The following is a 15791-nucleotide window of genomic DNA, read 5'->3' as shown; positions in this document are numbered from 1 at the left end:
TTATAACTCTTTTCAGTGGGAATTAAAAAGTAAGTGCATAACGGCGAGTAGACAAAATGGCTGCCCAAAAGTTCCAGAAGCGATATTTGATGCATGCTCACAAGGCAAAGCGACAACACCAGTTGAGACAAATCAACATCAAGCAAAGTCGATCGTCATCTAAATCATCGTCAAGACGTTCTGTGTTATCAATATCAAATGAAAGTGAAGAACATGGTTGTGCAATCCTGATGTTTACCTCAGAAAAATGTGTCCATGTTTAACTGGCTGCATGTGAAGAAAAATACCAGTCAAAGAAAAGTCAACATGAAAAAGCATCAAAGTCATTCAAACATTGTCTGAAGATTACACTGAATGTAAATTATTGTTCAAAACCTTTCATTATTGACTGTGGTGCGTCGATGAACATTATGCCTGAGGAAAAATAAAAAAATATAATGAACTATCTTTATTGCCACAACTGATGTCATTGAAATCTAAATTGTACTGATGGGCTGCATCAACACTGTTAAAAGGTCAAGGCTCAATTGTAGCAACTCTGAAACACAAGAAGAGAAAAGTGCAAGTGCCCATAGATATGCTTCAAGGTACGCCGTCAAGTGCCTTTCTACTCAGTTTTTCCACAGCTGTTGATGTGGGACTGATCTCAGTGAATTACAACATGAATGCACCTCACAAAAGAGTAAGTCAGTTCCCTTTGTTGTTTCATGGGTTAGGAAAACTTAAGACTATGAAAATACAATTCCATTCTAATGAGGACGTCCGTCCTGTTGCTCAGAGACACAGACAAACTGCATTTCATTTAAAAGAAGCTGTTGAAATAGAACTTGAATCATTAGTTAAACATGATAGCATCGAGTGTTCTAAGGGTCCTATATCATGGATTTCTCCCATAGTGCTAACTCACAAAAAGGACAGTGAAGGAGCTGTACGCATCTGTGTGAAAATGCGTCAAGCGAACAAAGCAATTGAAAGTGAACAAAATCCAGGTTACACATTACTAACATGATAACACAATTGAATGGTGCAAAGACCTTCTCTCACCTTGATTTAAATAAAGGATATCATCAGTTGAAACTCGAGGAGAATTGCAGGTACATTACACCCTTTTCTACACATATTGGTCTATTTCGATAAAAAAGACCACATTTTGTTGTCTCATCAGCTGCAGAGCTTTTTCAAGATGTCATTTGATGTATCATGCAGCCTGTCATAAATGCTTTCAACTATAGTGATGACACATTAGTTTTGGAGCTACACAGAAGGAACACAATAAAGCTCTCAAACAAATGTGTTGTTTACTTGTTGATGCAGTTTTAGCTTTGAATGCTGAGAAATGTGAGTTTCATAAGATAAAGCCAAAGTTCTTTGGCCATCTTGTTTCTGATAGGTGTATGACACCCAAATCAGGGAAAGTGCAAGTGTTCACAATTGCCTGTCACCCACAAGTTGGGTCCATGTTACGTTCATTCCTTGACATGATCAGTTAATATTCCAGATACATATTAGACTTTGTCACTGCGAGGGCACCCTTGAAAGACTTGACAAAATAGAGTGCTTCATTTCATTGGTTACATGAATGCCAGGAAAGCTTTAAGAGGATCAACAAGCTATTGAGAAGACTACTGAAATGGCATACTTTAATCCAAAGCTTCATGCTGAAGTTATTGTTGATGGTAGCCCAGTCGGTTTAGGTGCAATCCTTATATAGCATAGTAGTCACCCAGATGCTTGAAGACATATTGTGCAATATACAAGCAAATGTTTGTCCCAAACTGAACATGCTTATTCACAACCTGAGAAAGAATGTTTAGCAGTGGTGTGGGCTTGTGAACATTTCAATGTGTTCCTATACAGAAAGCCTTGTACGCTTGGGACAGATCATCAAGCATTGTTGACCATCTTTACTAGTGATATGTAAGTGAATTAAATACGGAGATAGGTGGATGTTACCATGTTTTAAGGAGTCAGCACATGCACTTTAGCATGGTTAGCAGTGGCAAAGTACACAGCATCCTCAGGTCCGCAAAAATAAAACCAACAAAAAATGAAAGAGGAAGGCAATATGTTTGGGGGAAGAACACCATAAGGCTGGCAGATTTAACACCCAAAATGCCCATCAATCACAATTCACGATGCAGATACCCTTCCCCCCTTGAGTAGGTATTGTCCACTCACTCAGAGGTGTAGGGAGTTTAGTGAACTATACCCTTTTCCTTGGTCACTTAAAACCTGTTCTGGCGTAGTGTCCCCATCACTGAGTTCTCTGCCTGCCTGACTTGGAGGACAAAGATCAGGCCTTTCAAGGAGCCACCTAACAGTAGCTTGTGACAGGGAACGCTTCTATGAAATAACGTGTCTCTGATCTGGGACGTATTTTAACACTTCATCGTGGCTGAAGGGTCACTGTGCTGCTGCTGGAGAGCTAATGCAAGTTAGCCCTCAGGATCTTTGAAAAGGGAAAAGGTTAGTTTTCCTTAATATTTATAAAAAAATTGACCACTAGGTTGAGTTTTTAGTAAACCTTAAAAAGAATAGTATGATCATTTCTGGCGGTAATTCAGAGAAAACAGAATATTCAATCTTGCTTTCCAGTATTTCTCTATGGGCCAGCTAGCCTTCCAACAGGGAAAATAGGACATGTTAACTTTCCATTTCAACATGTTTTGCTTTTAATTTGCATGACCTCTGCCCGGCGGGCTGCAAGGACTTCATATGGGTAACAATATTTAAAAGGAAACTTTTATAAGTGTTATTTGGACAAGTTGTATTGCAGATATAAAACTGCAGCAGCCAGGCTACAGTAGTAGTCCTGGATTTGTGTTCAGCTCATAACAATAGTGGATGGCACAGTAGTGCTGTGTAGTCCATAGGTGACATCTAACTTTTTATGCTGTACATGTATTTTGGGTATAATGTACTGTGGCCCTATAGGAAAGGTAAGTATGCCAATTTGAAGATTGACAATTTTTCCATGTTTAAGAGGTCAGAGCATGCAGTGGTGTCTGGTTAGCAGTGTCCCAGTGCACAGTCAAAAAAATAGCAGCATCAGTACACCCAAAATTTAGGTGACCATGCAAAAAGAGACACAATCTCACGATCATAACCACAATCATAATCTCAAACAATATCTCACTTGGTTAGGAATACGTGCACAGAGCAGAGCTGCCCCTCTCCTAAATGTGTCAAGGAAGACCAGAAGGCTCTATATTACTCCTCACAGTTTAATCAAATATCCCCCCCAAATCTCATTCCTATAATACCAGTTAATTGAGAAATCAACTGAAAATATGTGAAAGCAAATGAAAATATGTAAAAGCATGTGGGCACAGAGTGTTGAAAACATACAAGATTCAAATCCTTGCAGCTAGAAAGCTAATCCAAGAACCTCTTTATGAAGATTAAGTTATGGAGATAAAGTAATTTCTCATTTTGAGTAAGACTGTTCCTCGGGAATTAACTAAAAGCCCTAGCTTAAAGGGTAGTGTAGAAGAGAACGTGGACAAAGTCAATAGGTGACTACACTCTGCCATGGACCTACTCACTCCTCAAAACATCTAGAGGTATAGGCCGTGTTCATCAGCTGCCTGGTTTTCCCTAGCTCTTGCAAAGAAAATAATGTACACAGCCTGAAAGAAAATTGCATAGCAAATATGATTTTGGGGATATGGAAATGTTTAAAACTGCTCTGGAGTGCTATCATAAATCAATTAAAGCTGCTGAGTCCGATTTTCTTTTGCTAAAACAAAATCTGTTATATTTTAAATGAGCAACATTTTTGTGACATCCCCTAGTTTTTTGCCTTTTACTGTGCTAGTTTTTGCTAGCAATAGGACTTCTTGCACTTCACTTCTGCTAACCAGTGGTAAAGTGTTTGTGCTTTCCTTTGAAACGTGGTAAAATTGGCATTGCTAATTGGCATATTTGATTTACTTCTATGTACCTAGTACACAATATTACGTGTACACAGGCCCTGTAAATGAAATGCTACTAGTGGACTGAAGTACTCATTGTGTCACCCACTAAAGCAGCACTATCTTACATGTTTCCAGGCCTACACCTGCAGCATTGGTACGCAACTTTAAACTGACATGTCGACCTGGCCAATAACACACAGGGCAAGGTGCATGGTATTTAAAATTAGGACACATGTTTAATGTTTTACATGCCCTGGCAGTAAACCCCTCCAAAGTCATTTTTCACTTTTAGCGAGGATCGTTCTCCTATAGGAGAACTCTGGGTTACATTATATAAAAAATAAAACGTACGCTTAATTTCAGTTTGGGAGCAGCTACTACCATGATTCAAGAACTCATTTTAATAGAAATTTAAAAATAAAAAATAAATGGTTAAGATGGATTTTAAATTACTATTTTAGTAATGTATTTTAATACTAATTTAGTATTTTGGAAAATTGTCATTTCTCTGCCTAAGCCAAAAGGATCCTTCTACTATTTTCCACTGTCAATTGACTGCTGCATGCCCCCCCTATTGTTTTGAGGTGTGGATTTTTGGACAAAATGGGGACAAATGGCTTGTGTGTGGAGAGGTGTTTTATTGCTTGAGCAGGATGGTCTGGGTCAGCCCCTTTCCTGAGCTTCAAAGGTTGCCTGCTTTGTCACTGGCACACGTAGCTAACACAGGGGCCTGCTTACCTCTGTATTTCCTGTCAGCTTTGCTTCAAACCCAGTGGGGGAGGCGGAGCTGCCCAGAACCATGGCCATTATTATAGCCACAATCCTGGGTAGAAACAGGGAGCTCTGATCGGGGGGGGGGGAAGGGTTCTGCCATGTGAGATGTAGGTAGAGGAAGGCAATGTGGAAGGGTACTGAGATAGTTTACAGTGAAACACAATGGAAGTGCTGGAAAGTGGGTAGTGTAACCTTTGGGAACTTTTACCTCATTGGTTGGGGAGTATACAGAACTTTTCCCCACCCACAGGCTGGCACTGGGTGTAAAGGTGGCACCACCAGTACCCTCCTCAGAACACTTCTGGACTTGTGAAGATCAAAAGGACTGCCCTGCTATTTGATACCTAAACTAAGACTCCACCTGCTTGCCTTGATACTAGGAACCCAGAAGAGACTACTAGGTTAAGTTGGCTGACCTGTTTAATCTACAGGGACACATGTTTCCAGAGGCCTTTCCTTGCAATTGCCCAGCTGAACAGTACTAACTGGGCCTGCACTAGATCCTCATGCTGGCCTCTGGTGGAGTGAGTTTTAAGTCCCAAGTGGTGTCCCCTTCCACCCTAATTTCCTGGACCCTTGGCTGGTGCTAAAGTGTACACTCCCATTCCCCAGCTGCAAGAAATAGACTTACAAACTTTGCTAGCTTATTGCCTGATGACCATTGGAGACTCGGTTGCAGTTCAACTGCTGCTTGGCCTCAACTTGCTTGTTTGAACTAGTGAAGGAGATTCCACTCTCAGAAAAGGTTCTAAGTCAGAGCCCAGATGAACTCAGTGGGACCAATGCCGAGCAGCAACAAATCTACATTGATGCTTCTTTGGGCGCTGACTTTGTCCACTCAGAGCTTCCCCACCTTTGTCAACAACTGCCCTAGGACTTCACTCTTCAGCAACTTGCTCTGTCAAGCCCTGCTTCAGATCCAGCTTGTCTCACCAATGACTCAACAACCACTTTCCTCCAGATACGTTTCTAAGTCAGAAGGTAAACTTTTCACTAGGATCAACCTAGAGCCTAAATCTGACCTACACTCTATCATGATTGGCCTTAACATTTGACTTTGACCTAGTCTTCAACAACCAGATGACCACAGTTGTTGCTTTGTGGCACCATTTTTTATTAAAACTAAAAATGCAGTCTCTGGTTGTATTGGATTTTATTTGTTGTATGTCATTTTACTAAATTTTATAATTTGGAAATTTCTTCTACCCCAGAGCATTATGAACAATCAAAAATAAAACATACTTAATGTATGTGAACTGTAAATTAAATTATTATAGAGGATGTGCAGGAAGTACTCTTCTTGGGAGCAGACTGTTCCCTCTCTGAGTTTAAATCCATCACTTTAGAGAAGTCTACATAAGTTATCCTTAATTGTGAAGCTGGATCCCCATGTGATCCTTGCCCTCTCTCTATTCTTGCTCAGGTGGTGCCCCTGCTCAAGAAGCCTTTGACTGTCCCTTCCATGTTGTCAAATTTCAGGCATATCTCACTTCTGGCAGTTGCTAAAATGGGGAAGACACTTAACACTCAACTCTGAGAATATTTAGAAAAGCACAAGCTCCTACATCTAACACAATCAGATTTTAATCCCAGATACAGCATAGAAACTGCACTGCCATTCAAGGTACACAATATTTGGAGAAAGCAGTTGTCTGTTTTGAAGGCAGTCCACCTAACTTAACTTTTTTTTTTCAAAAACAAACTCTGCAAGTGGGAGTTTGCTTTTGAAAACTAAGGGTCTCTGTTTTGTCCATCCTTCCAAGTTTTTCCTGGCTACACCAAAAAGGATATTTCACCACCATCTAACTATTGAGCAGAGGGTATAATGCTCTTCCTTCAATAGCCCCTATTCCGCCAAGCAGTCAGTGTCACAATCTGAATACTTCTTACTGTGATTGTTTGTCAATCTCGAGGCACCACCTGTTCTCTTGCTGGTTCTGGACTGACCAAGGTAAGGGCGACCCTTTCCAGTAGCCACGGTGCTGCTGATAGAGTAACACCAAGCAGACAATGACCTCCAGAAGGAGTCCCAGAGGAAAAAAAACAGTCCTGGGAAAAACCTCAGAAGCAAGGAACTCCTGGAAAGGAGGTAAGAAAAAAAGAGAAGCATAATTTAAACTGGAAACAGCAATACTGCAGCTAAGAAAAAACAGGAGAAGTCCAAAAATCACAGGAAACAGGGGCGAGGAGCACCACCAGACCGGAAGTGTTTGCAACGTAAGGAACAGAAGACCAACTGTATTTATATACTGAAAAACAGGAAGTGACACGCAGGAAGCTCCAAAGACACCATCTTGGATTGGGAAAAGCCACATTTGAGTGAATAGAAAAATAGCCATGGTCTAAAAGAGGAAGCAAAGCATGCAGGGAAGGAAACAAGAAAAAAGAAAAAAGGCAGAAAGAATAAGTAAGAGAGATTAGAAGGGTGAAAAGCGGGCGCAGCACGAAGCAGCACCCAAAGAAAGATTGACTGGTCACGCTGTGGACCGAAAAATAGGTAGTTAGCCGAAACCCGGCTCAAAACGTGGCCTGCGGCAGAAACGGCTGTCCAGGACTCAGACTGCCGGTCGGACCGCAGTCCGCAAGTGAGGTGCCGCAGGTCCTCGTAGCGTCACATTCAGGGGAAGGTTTGTGAATGAAGCCAAAACTGGCTTCATCAACTAAAACCTGGTCTGCTTATCTCTAAAAGCCAGCAGACCAAGAGTTTGGTAGACATGGTACTCTGTCCTGTTCATAACAGAGTACCCTAAATGAGGCCCCAAGACTTTGACCATATCCTGAAATCCCACAAAGACATTTCTGAGTCACGCATGTCTAGGCGTTCAGCAAGCTGCTCATGGCTGTTCCTTTAGTTAAATTGCTATTGCAACAAATCAACTTTTTGTCATTCCATATACACAACATTTATTAAACTTGCTGGCCACATTTTTATAATTATAGGACATGCTGAATCTTATGTTTTTCAACTGTTAACACCTTTTCTCCATAAGAGAAGCTAGCCAGGTAGTTTGTCTCACCCAGAGGTGCTGCGGGCCCCAATGTGAAAGCACTCAAACAAATAGTCCTCATTTGAAGCTCAATACTGGATTAAAATAGGTTTGCATCCATTTGTAGAGATTGTTCTAAAAGTAATTCCTCCATACCTAGAATGAGCAGCAAGCCTATAAAATTTGGATGCAGAATTAGATTACAGATTCAACGTTTGATGATGAAGTTCCCATGCAACACTAATTGTCCAACCACTCAAGACAACTGATCCTAGAAGTTTGAGAATGAGGTTTGTAGCAAGTTTGGGTTGTTTCGTTTAAACCTCTAGAGAAGATTCAAACATTTTCTTTCAGGACATTTCTTGTATCTTATTGGATTTGGAATCAAATTATAGTTCACTAAACACCCACTGGAATTGTGGCAAAATCAGAATGTGGTAAGAAGTATGGAGTATCTATTAATGTTGTACACAAACTACATGTATAAATTTAGTAACTTCTACATTGGTCAAAATATACAACGTAAATGGTGGGTAGAATTAAAATTATTTGGGTCACTTACATCTAAAAAAATCAGGTAACTAAAATAAAGTGAACCACTGAGAAGAGGTCAGCAATGTGAGAATCACAGAATGTATTGTGAAATTTAATCCTGTCATTAACCTAAAAGAAAAAAGGGTGTATATGAAGGTTCAATAATTGAAGTTTATATTGAAATTAAAACTGAATTCGATTTAGCAAGTAGTGTTGAGCTACTGGAAGCTAATTGGTACCCAGTTTAAGTTCTTTGTAATTTCTTGTTTTGTTTTTTAGCACACAAAGTCATAATAAAAAAGTCCTAGAACAGAAATTAATATCAGAGATTTTTGAATTTTGGGCACCACCAAAATGTTGCCTTTTATAGTTACTCTACAGCGGCAGACAACCTTAATAGGATGACAGTGGGTAGATTGAGTTTCTGCCTTACTGAGGGGAATAAACATGATCTACCAACTTCTGAAAAATTAACCCCTAAAGTGCTTAGAGTGTCTTATTACATGTGAAGATTCAATAGTGGAACCGATAGAGTTTTCAAGCCCATGATATCAAGTCTAAGGGGATCATTACAACATTGGCGGTAAAAGCCGCTTACCGCTGTGCAGAAGACCGCCAATACACCGCCGCGGCCACGAAAATCCGCCACAGCTATTATGACCCACATCTCGGAATCCGCCAAAATTCAGACACCCATACTAGTCCGCCACACCAAAGGTCAGTGATAAACTGGCGATAACAAATTCTCCACCGTCACGCCAACAGAAACACGCCCATTCTATCACGACCCACGAATCCACGCGGCGGTCTTTCAACCGCGGTATTCCATTGGCGGTACACACCGCCGCGCTCAAAATACACACACATCTCCAAAACACCGCCACATTGGACAATTCGAAATACACACACCTGATACACATACAAACACCACACACCCAACACAATATAAAACACACACCCACATCACCCACAAACCCCTACGACAAAAATTATCGACGAAGGCCAGTGAGACTGCACAGCATAGACAACCCCACCACACAGAGGCACACAACACCATCACCCACACAACATCCACGCACAAAACACCACACACCACTACACATCACCACACTCATCACCACATACACCACCCCACACATCACCTACACCACCCCATGGCACGGCAAAGACACCCCAGGTTCTCCGAGGAGGAGCTCAGGGTCATGGTGGAGGAAATCGTACGGGTAGAGCCACAGCTATTTGGATCACAGGTGCAGCACACCTCCATAGCTAGGAAGATGGAGCTATGGCGAAGAATAGTCGACAGCGTCAACGCAGTGGGACAGCACCCAAGAAATAGGGACGACATCAGGAAGAGGTGGAACGACCTACGGGGGAAGGTGCGTTCCGTGGTCTCAAGACACAACATCGCGGTACAGCGGACTGGCGGCGGACCCCCGCCTCCTCCCCCACAACTAACAACATGAGAGGAGCAAGTCTTGACCATTATGCATCCTGAGGGCCTCGGAGGAGTCTGTGGAGGCATAGACTCTGGTAAGTCAAATCTTAACTATCATATCCCCCACCCTACCTGCATGCTATCACAGACCCCCGCCCTCACCCCCTCCCCTATCACTCCAACTCACACATCCCAACACCAAGCCCTGCATGACACAACAAAGCATGGACACCCCTCACTAAAGCATGCCCACTGCACATACCCATAACACCCCCCCCAACCTTCATCACACAAGCCCCCACACAGGAATGCTGGCATTGGGGTACACGGTCACCCACCTATTGCACACCATGACACACACAGATGCAATAATCATGCTTTTACACCCCTGCAGGACCACTACCCAACGTCACCAGACAGGAGGGTCCAGACATCTCTACCCCACCCACAAAAGAGGCCCACAGTGATGACAGCAGCTCTGGCCAACTGGATCCAGATGAACAGCCCGGACCATCGTGGGCCTCAGGACAGTTCCCCTCGCACAGGCACAGCCCAACACAGACCTTCCACCCTCTGGAAAAACCAGCACAGCACCCACCCAGCGGGCCCATACCTCCATCCCCAGGACACGTCAATCAGCTCTGTGTCCACCACTACAGGGAACCCGGGATAACCCACCACCCCAACAACAACAGTGACCTGGGGCAGTGGTAGTGGGCACACGAACCAGGGGATGGAGGCACAGGGACACAGGGGAACTGGGAGGGCTGCTGTGCGACAGGGGGCGGACAGGCCAAGGGAACCCACTCTCCACGAGGCCCTCTCCTCCATCATGGGAGCATACCACCACTCCCAGGAAACGATAGCTATGGTCCTGGACAAGTTTCAGGAGACCCAGCGCATGCAGGAGGAACAGTATTTGGGGTTCAGGGAGGAACTCAGAACCATCAGCTCCGCCCTGGGCACCATCGTAGGGGTGCTGAAGGACATACTGAACACCATGAGGGACACTGTGGCACTCCAAGGGGCCCCTGACACTAGCATGGACGATGAACTGCCCACCACCTCCGCCGGCGCTAGTGGACAGGACGCCCCGCCACAGGACCACCACACCAGCACCCCACCCCCTGCAGTCGGAGAACCACCCCGCAAGCGGTCCCTGAGATCCAGGAACAGGACGGAGCACAATGGCAAGACCCCCGCCAAGAAATGAGACCACCCTGATTGTCATCCCACTGTCCCACTTTGTAACCCTGTCCATATTGGAACGGCCCCAGCTCCACTTCCTATGCCCATATGGGCAGTGCACGTGTGAGACTAGTAGACTGGACTCTGCCATGGACATTCCTCCACCATCACCCCTCACCATTTTACCACCCCCTCCAATATTTAGCACTTAAATAAAGACCCTTGAAGCACAAAACAATCTGGAGTCAGTCTGTGATTTTGAAAATGTGTATTAGCTATGACAGTGACAAAATCCGTTCTCAAATGTAATGTCAACATACCTATGTCACACATCACAAGTCCATGAAGAATGATTTTTTTTTAACCATACAGGCCTTTTCATATGTCCTGCTGGTAGTTCAGGGAAAAGGAGAACTGTACCCATGGCTGTGATATGATTGTAAGCAAGAAAGAGACTTTGACTGTGTCCATTTACTAAGTCCAAGGATGTTATTTGACAAAGCCTCATGTACAGAAAAAAATCCAAAATTAAAGAGTAATTAAAATTGAAACCAATAATTAAGATTGCTCCACCATTTCCCTACCCTCCAAAGGAATCTGAAATAACAACGTTATGAGCAGGAACTAGTTCTTAAGTGACACCATTGCTATATGTGCTTTTCTACTTTCGTGGACAGCCATGTTGGTTTAAACAACATCATAAAACCACTTCTAGTCATTCCACCACCTTATCAAGAGTCAGTGCAGTTTCTCCCTGTAGGATCAATGAACATTTAGAGATTCATAAAGTGCGCGCACACAGCAAGCAGGCATAGTGTTGGTCTGGGGCAGTGATGTGCTACGGTTAGATACGTTGCCTAGTGCAGCAGAGGTTTTTGTCGGTCTAGTAACACAGAGGCGGAGCTATCCATAAATTCCATAATGCTCAAATACCAGCAGACTTCTCGAGGAGTGACAACTGGAGGTGCGGCAAGAGGTAGGCTTTGGCTAGACTAACCCAATACTAAATGCACAACCCGATAACCGACTGCTCAAAATCCAAGCAACAAACTTTATTTGCTGATTACATTTTCCTCACTAGGTGAGCACAGATTGGTTGAAACTGCTGTTTTGCAATTTAGACTGAGCCAACGTATCAGAAGTGTGTTTAATGCAAGATGGCGTCTGGGCACCTGCATGAAGATAGGTGTCATCAATCTTTCACCTCATACAACAATAGCACTATTGGGGTCAACAAGTCTTAAGTAGCTCTGTGTTCATCTGCCATTTACAATAAGATGTGGTGCCCATCAAGAGTATCAGGGGGATAGTTTGTGGCTGTAATTATGTGAAGGGTGTTAGAATCGAGAGAAACAAAGATCAAATGAGGTTTTCACCTCGGTTTCAATAGTAGTTTTCCCAAAATGCAGTTTAACGCATAACAGCACTCATGAAATTGAGCTCTGTGCGACAAGAGCAGAGATGCAGATGGCACCAGAGGCAGAATTACAGCACTGTGACTGATAAAACTTGAGTACCTAAGTCTGCAGATTGCGAGTAAAGTTCTGGACAATAGCTGGCAGAACAAGCACTGAATGAAAAATCAGGATGCTGCCCTGCCACTTAACGAACATCTACAAGAATGTACATTTTATCAGTAATGTGGAGACCAAGCCCATGTTCTGAGAAACGCATACAAATTACGGAGTTTAGAGTACTACTTCCTGGCATTGACCATGAGGTGGTGGTCTGCATATAATCACAAGATGTATTTCAGTTAGTGTGCACCAACCCATCAGCCTGGGGTGGGGTTAGGGCTTCCCAAAATGCATTGCTATGGTTGAGACAACCACAGTTAGTACCATTCAAGACCTGATGTCTAGTTTCTTTCAGGCTCAAATGTAGGGGTTGGTGGAACTCATGGAGTTGTCTAAAAACTCCTTGGAATTCCACGGAGTTCCGCAAGCAGGGGAATGCTGTCCGGTCCTACTTATAAATGTCCCTTGTGCCCTGACTAGGCTGCAGGGCACCATACTAATATGTGTTCCCCTCACGAGTGCTGCATCACACTGACACATAGCATCTGACCCTGTTAACATGCAGCCTTGCAATCACGATAGAAGGAAGGAAACAATCACCAAACCCTTAGACCTGCATGTATTGTTCTTTACCAGTTATAGTACATTAGTGCCAGTTGAAAGATTAAACAAGAGTGCTGGCATTATTTCCTTTCAGCTCTGTTTGTGATAAAACTACAGAGCTATATTGCGTAACTTATGTGCCATTAGTCCGGTTGCTTTTAGACAAGTTTGTCAAAGAACTTCCTTAAAAAAATGTCAACACCCCAAAACTATTTTTTTTTTCACTTACCCAATCTTCCTTTTCCCAGCCTTCTGCTCCATCTCCGATCCTTTGTGCAGTTCTCTAGCTGGGCGCTGCATGCACCAACACTCTGTGCAGACTGGGAGTGCCAGTGTATTACCCTAGGAGCTGCAGGGTCTTGGGTCAACTCCAGGGGACACCTCTGGCAGCTAACGGAATCTGCTGCCCGCAACCCCAACAGCACAGTTTGCTACCAGCTCCTAACTTTCCAGTTTCTGCAAGCCCAGCTTCTCTCAGGAGGCTGACAGAAGGTGGGGATGCTGTGGAGGAGGATCAAAAATGTTCTAGCTTACGCAACAAGAATTTTCAATTCTATTAAGGACACAGAGGCGAGGATAATGGTTCTCTTTCTTTTACTGTAAACACATAGCAGCCAATAATTTTTTTAATTACATTTCCCATGAGACCACTGCCTCGACATCACCTCCAATCAGGGTCTACCCTTCCATATATATGTCCTAATCCACTAAGTCTGTCTTCTTTCTTTGCTCAACAAGAGGATAACAAACTCCAACTAATTAACTCCAACCATGTCCTCTTAAGACTGAGGGAACAGCACAACTGGTGCAACATACGTCCGAGAACATCAGGAACCACTCCCTGGAAACTGTTCAGGTAGTCTTGTCATCTGAAAAAAGGGAAAATAGCGCCATAATATCTACACCTGAGGATAACGTCATAATACCATAACAAATCGGGAGGGACATTTTATACCTTAATTACATCATGTCATATATAGATTCTTAAATATTCAAATCACTGGTGGGATCATCCTCGCCTCCGTGTGCTTAATAGAATTGAAAATTCTTGTCATGTAAGCTAGAACATTTTTGATTTTATGTCAGGACCAGAGGCTTTTGATTATGCTAGTTTAAAGTTGATCTACAATCCCAGAAGCAACATCCACAATAGGTTTATGATAAAAAGTTTAAATGTGGAATCTGGAGATCAATCAGCTTCCAACATAATATCTTCCAGTCTGAATTAAAAGCTTTCGCAGCCATAGCCCCTCTAACAGAATGGGCCCCAAAGATCGAAATGTCAATTCCTGCTTCCTGAAGTAACCATCTAACCCATCTGGCCAAAGTCGTCGAAGATACAGGGCCAAAAGGTTTCTGCAGAGAGATCAATAACTGCCCAGTTGGATTCTTACAAAATTCACGAGTGACATCCTCATACACCTTTAGACATTTAACTACACATAATTTTGAATTGTCTCTAAAACGTAGGTAAGAAATACATGTAGAATTTGAGTTTGTACATTTTGAAATTCAAAAAGAAACATCCGTAGGAGTAAATACTCTACCTGCAATGTCCAGAGCTTTAACGTCTGACACTTTCCTGCATGAAATAAGGCAAAATAACAGAGCTAATTTCTCTGACAATTGTTTCTGCAATAGAACTAAAACTATATTAACATCCCACAAAACCAAATATTTAGTTCGAGGGGGACGAACCAAACGAATACCAAGTAGGAGTTTACAAATCAGCTGATGTTCACCAACCGGTTTAACATCAATTCCAGGATGTATAGCAGAAATAGCTGATCTAAAATTGTTAACCGTTCTATAAGCTAAGCCTTGAGTAGCCAAATGTGACAACAAATCTGCAATCATTTGAACAGAGGCCCCCAGGGGATCCTCGTCCCTCTGACCGCACCAATCCAACCATCGCTTCAAGAGGAAGCGTATCGTTTGTGTGTGCTAGGGGCCAAGGATTGGGTGAGAAAGAATTTAGTGCTCTCCGAAACCTGAGAGATTTGCTCCGATCTCCTGAGATCCTCCATGCCATGAGTGATAACTGCCTTTCCATAATAAGAGGATGTGGAAGGCCCATCGGATCCAATAAGAGATCCTCCGATCTCTGAATCTGCACTGGAGGTATGCAACAAAGGGCCTACATCACTGGGAACCAGGATTGTGCTTTCCAGCAAGGAGTCACTAAGACCAACTCTGCCTTTTGTCAAAGGACCTTGGAGAGAACTTGAGGAATCATCGAAAAAGGGTGAAACACATATGCCAACTCCTCCGTCCAGGACTGTAGAAAGGCGTCTGAACTGAGAGCTTGTGGATCTGGCCTCCAACTGTAAAAACGCAAAAGCTGCGCATTCACATGTGACGCAAACAGGTCTATCGAAAAAGGAGCGCACAGATGATTGAGAAATTTAAATACTCTGGGATGCAAACTCCAGGTGCTGACATACCAGGAATTCCAATCTGCTATCACGTTCGCTTTGCCCGGAATATACTCCGCTGTGACAGATATCTGGTGAGCTAGACAGAAGTGGAACGGGTTCCCCCCAGTTTGTTTATGTATATGACGGCGGAAATGTTGTCCATTTTTAAGAGGATACAACATTGTGATTTGAATGGAGACAGAGGCCCTCATTACGACCCTGTGGTCGGTGGTAAAGCAGCGGTAAGACCGCAAACAGGCCAGCGGAAAAAAAAATGGAATCATGACCACAGTGGTTACCGCAGTGGTCATCTGCTACTTCACCATTCCGACTGCCATGGCGGTGATGACCGCTGGGCTGGAGATTTCGGGCTCCAGCCCGGCAGCCGTCACTAGACCGCCAACGGTATCAGGACC

The sequence above is a fragment of the Pleurodeles waltl genome, chromosome 7 (assembly GCF_031143425.1).
Source record: "Pleurodeles waltl isolate 20211129_DDA chromosome 7, aPleWal1.hap1.20221129, whole genome shotgun sequence".
Classification (NCBI taxonomy): Eukaryota; Metazoa; Chordata; class Amphibia; order Caudata; family Salamandridae; genus Pleurodeles; species Pleurodeles waltl.
Note: the sequence above shows the minus strand (reverse complement) of the source record.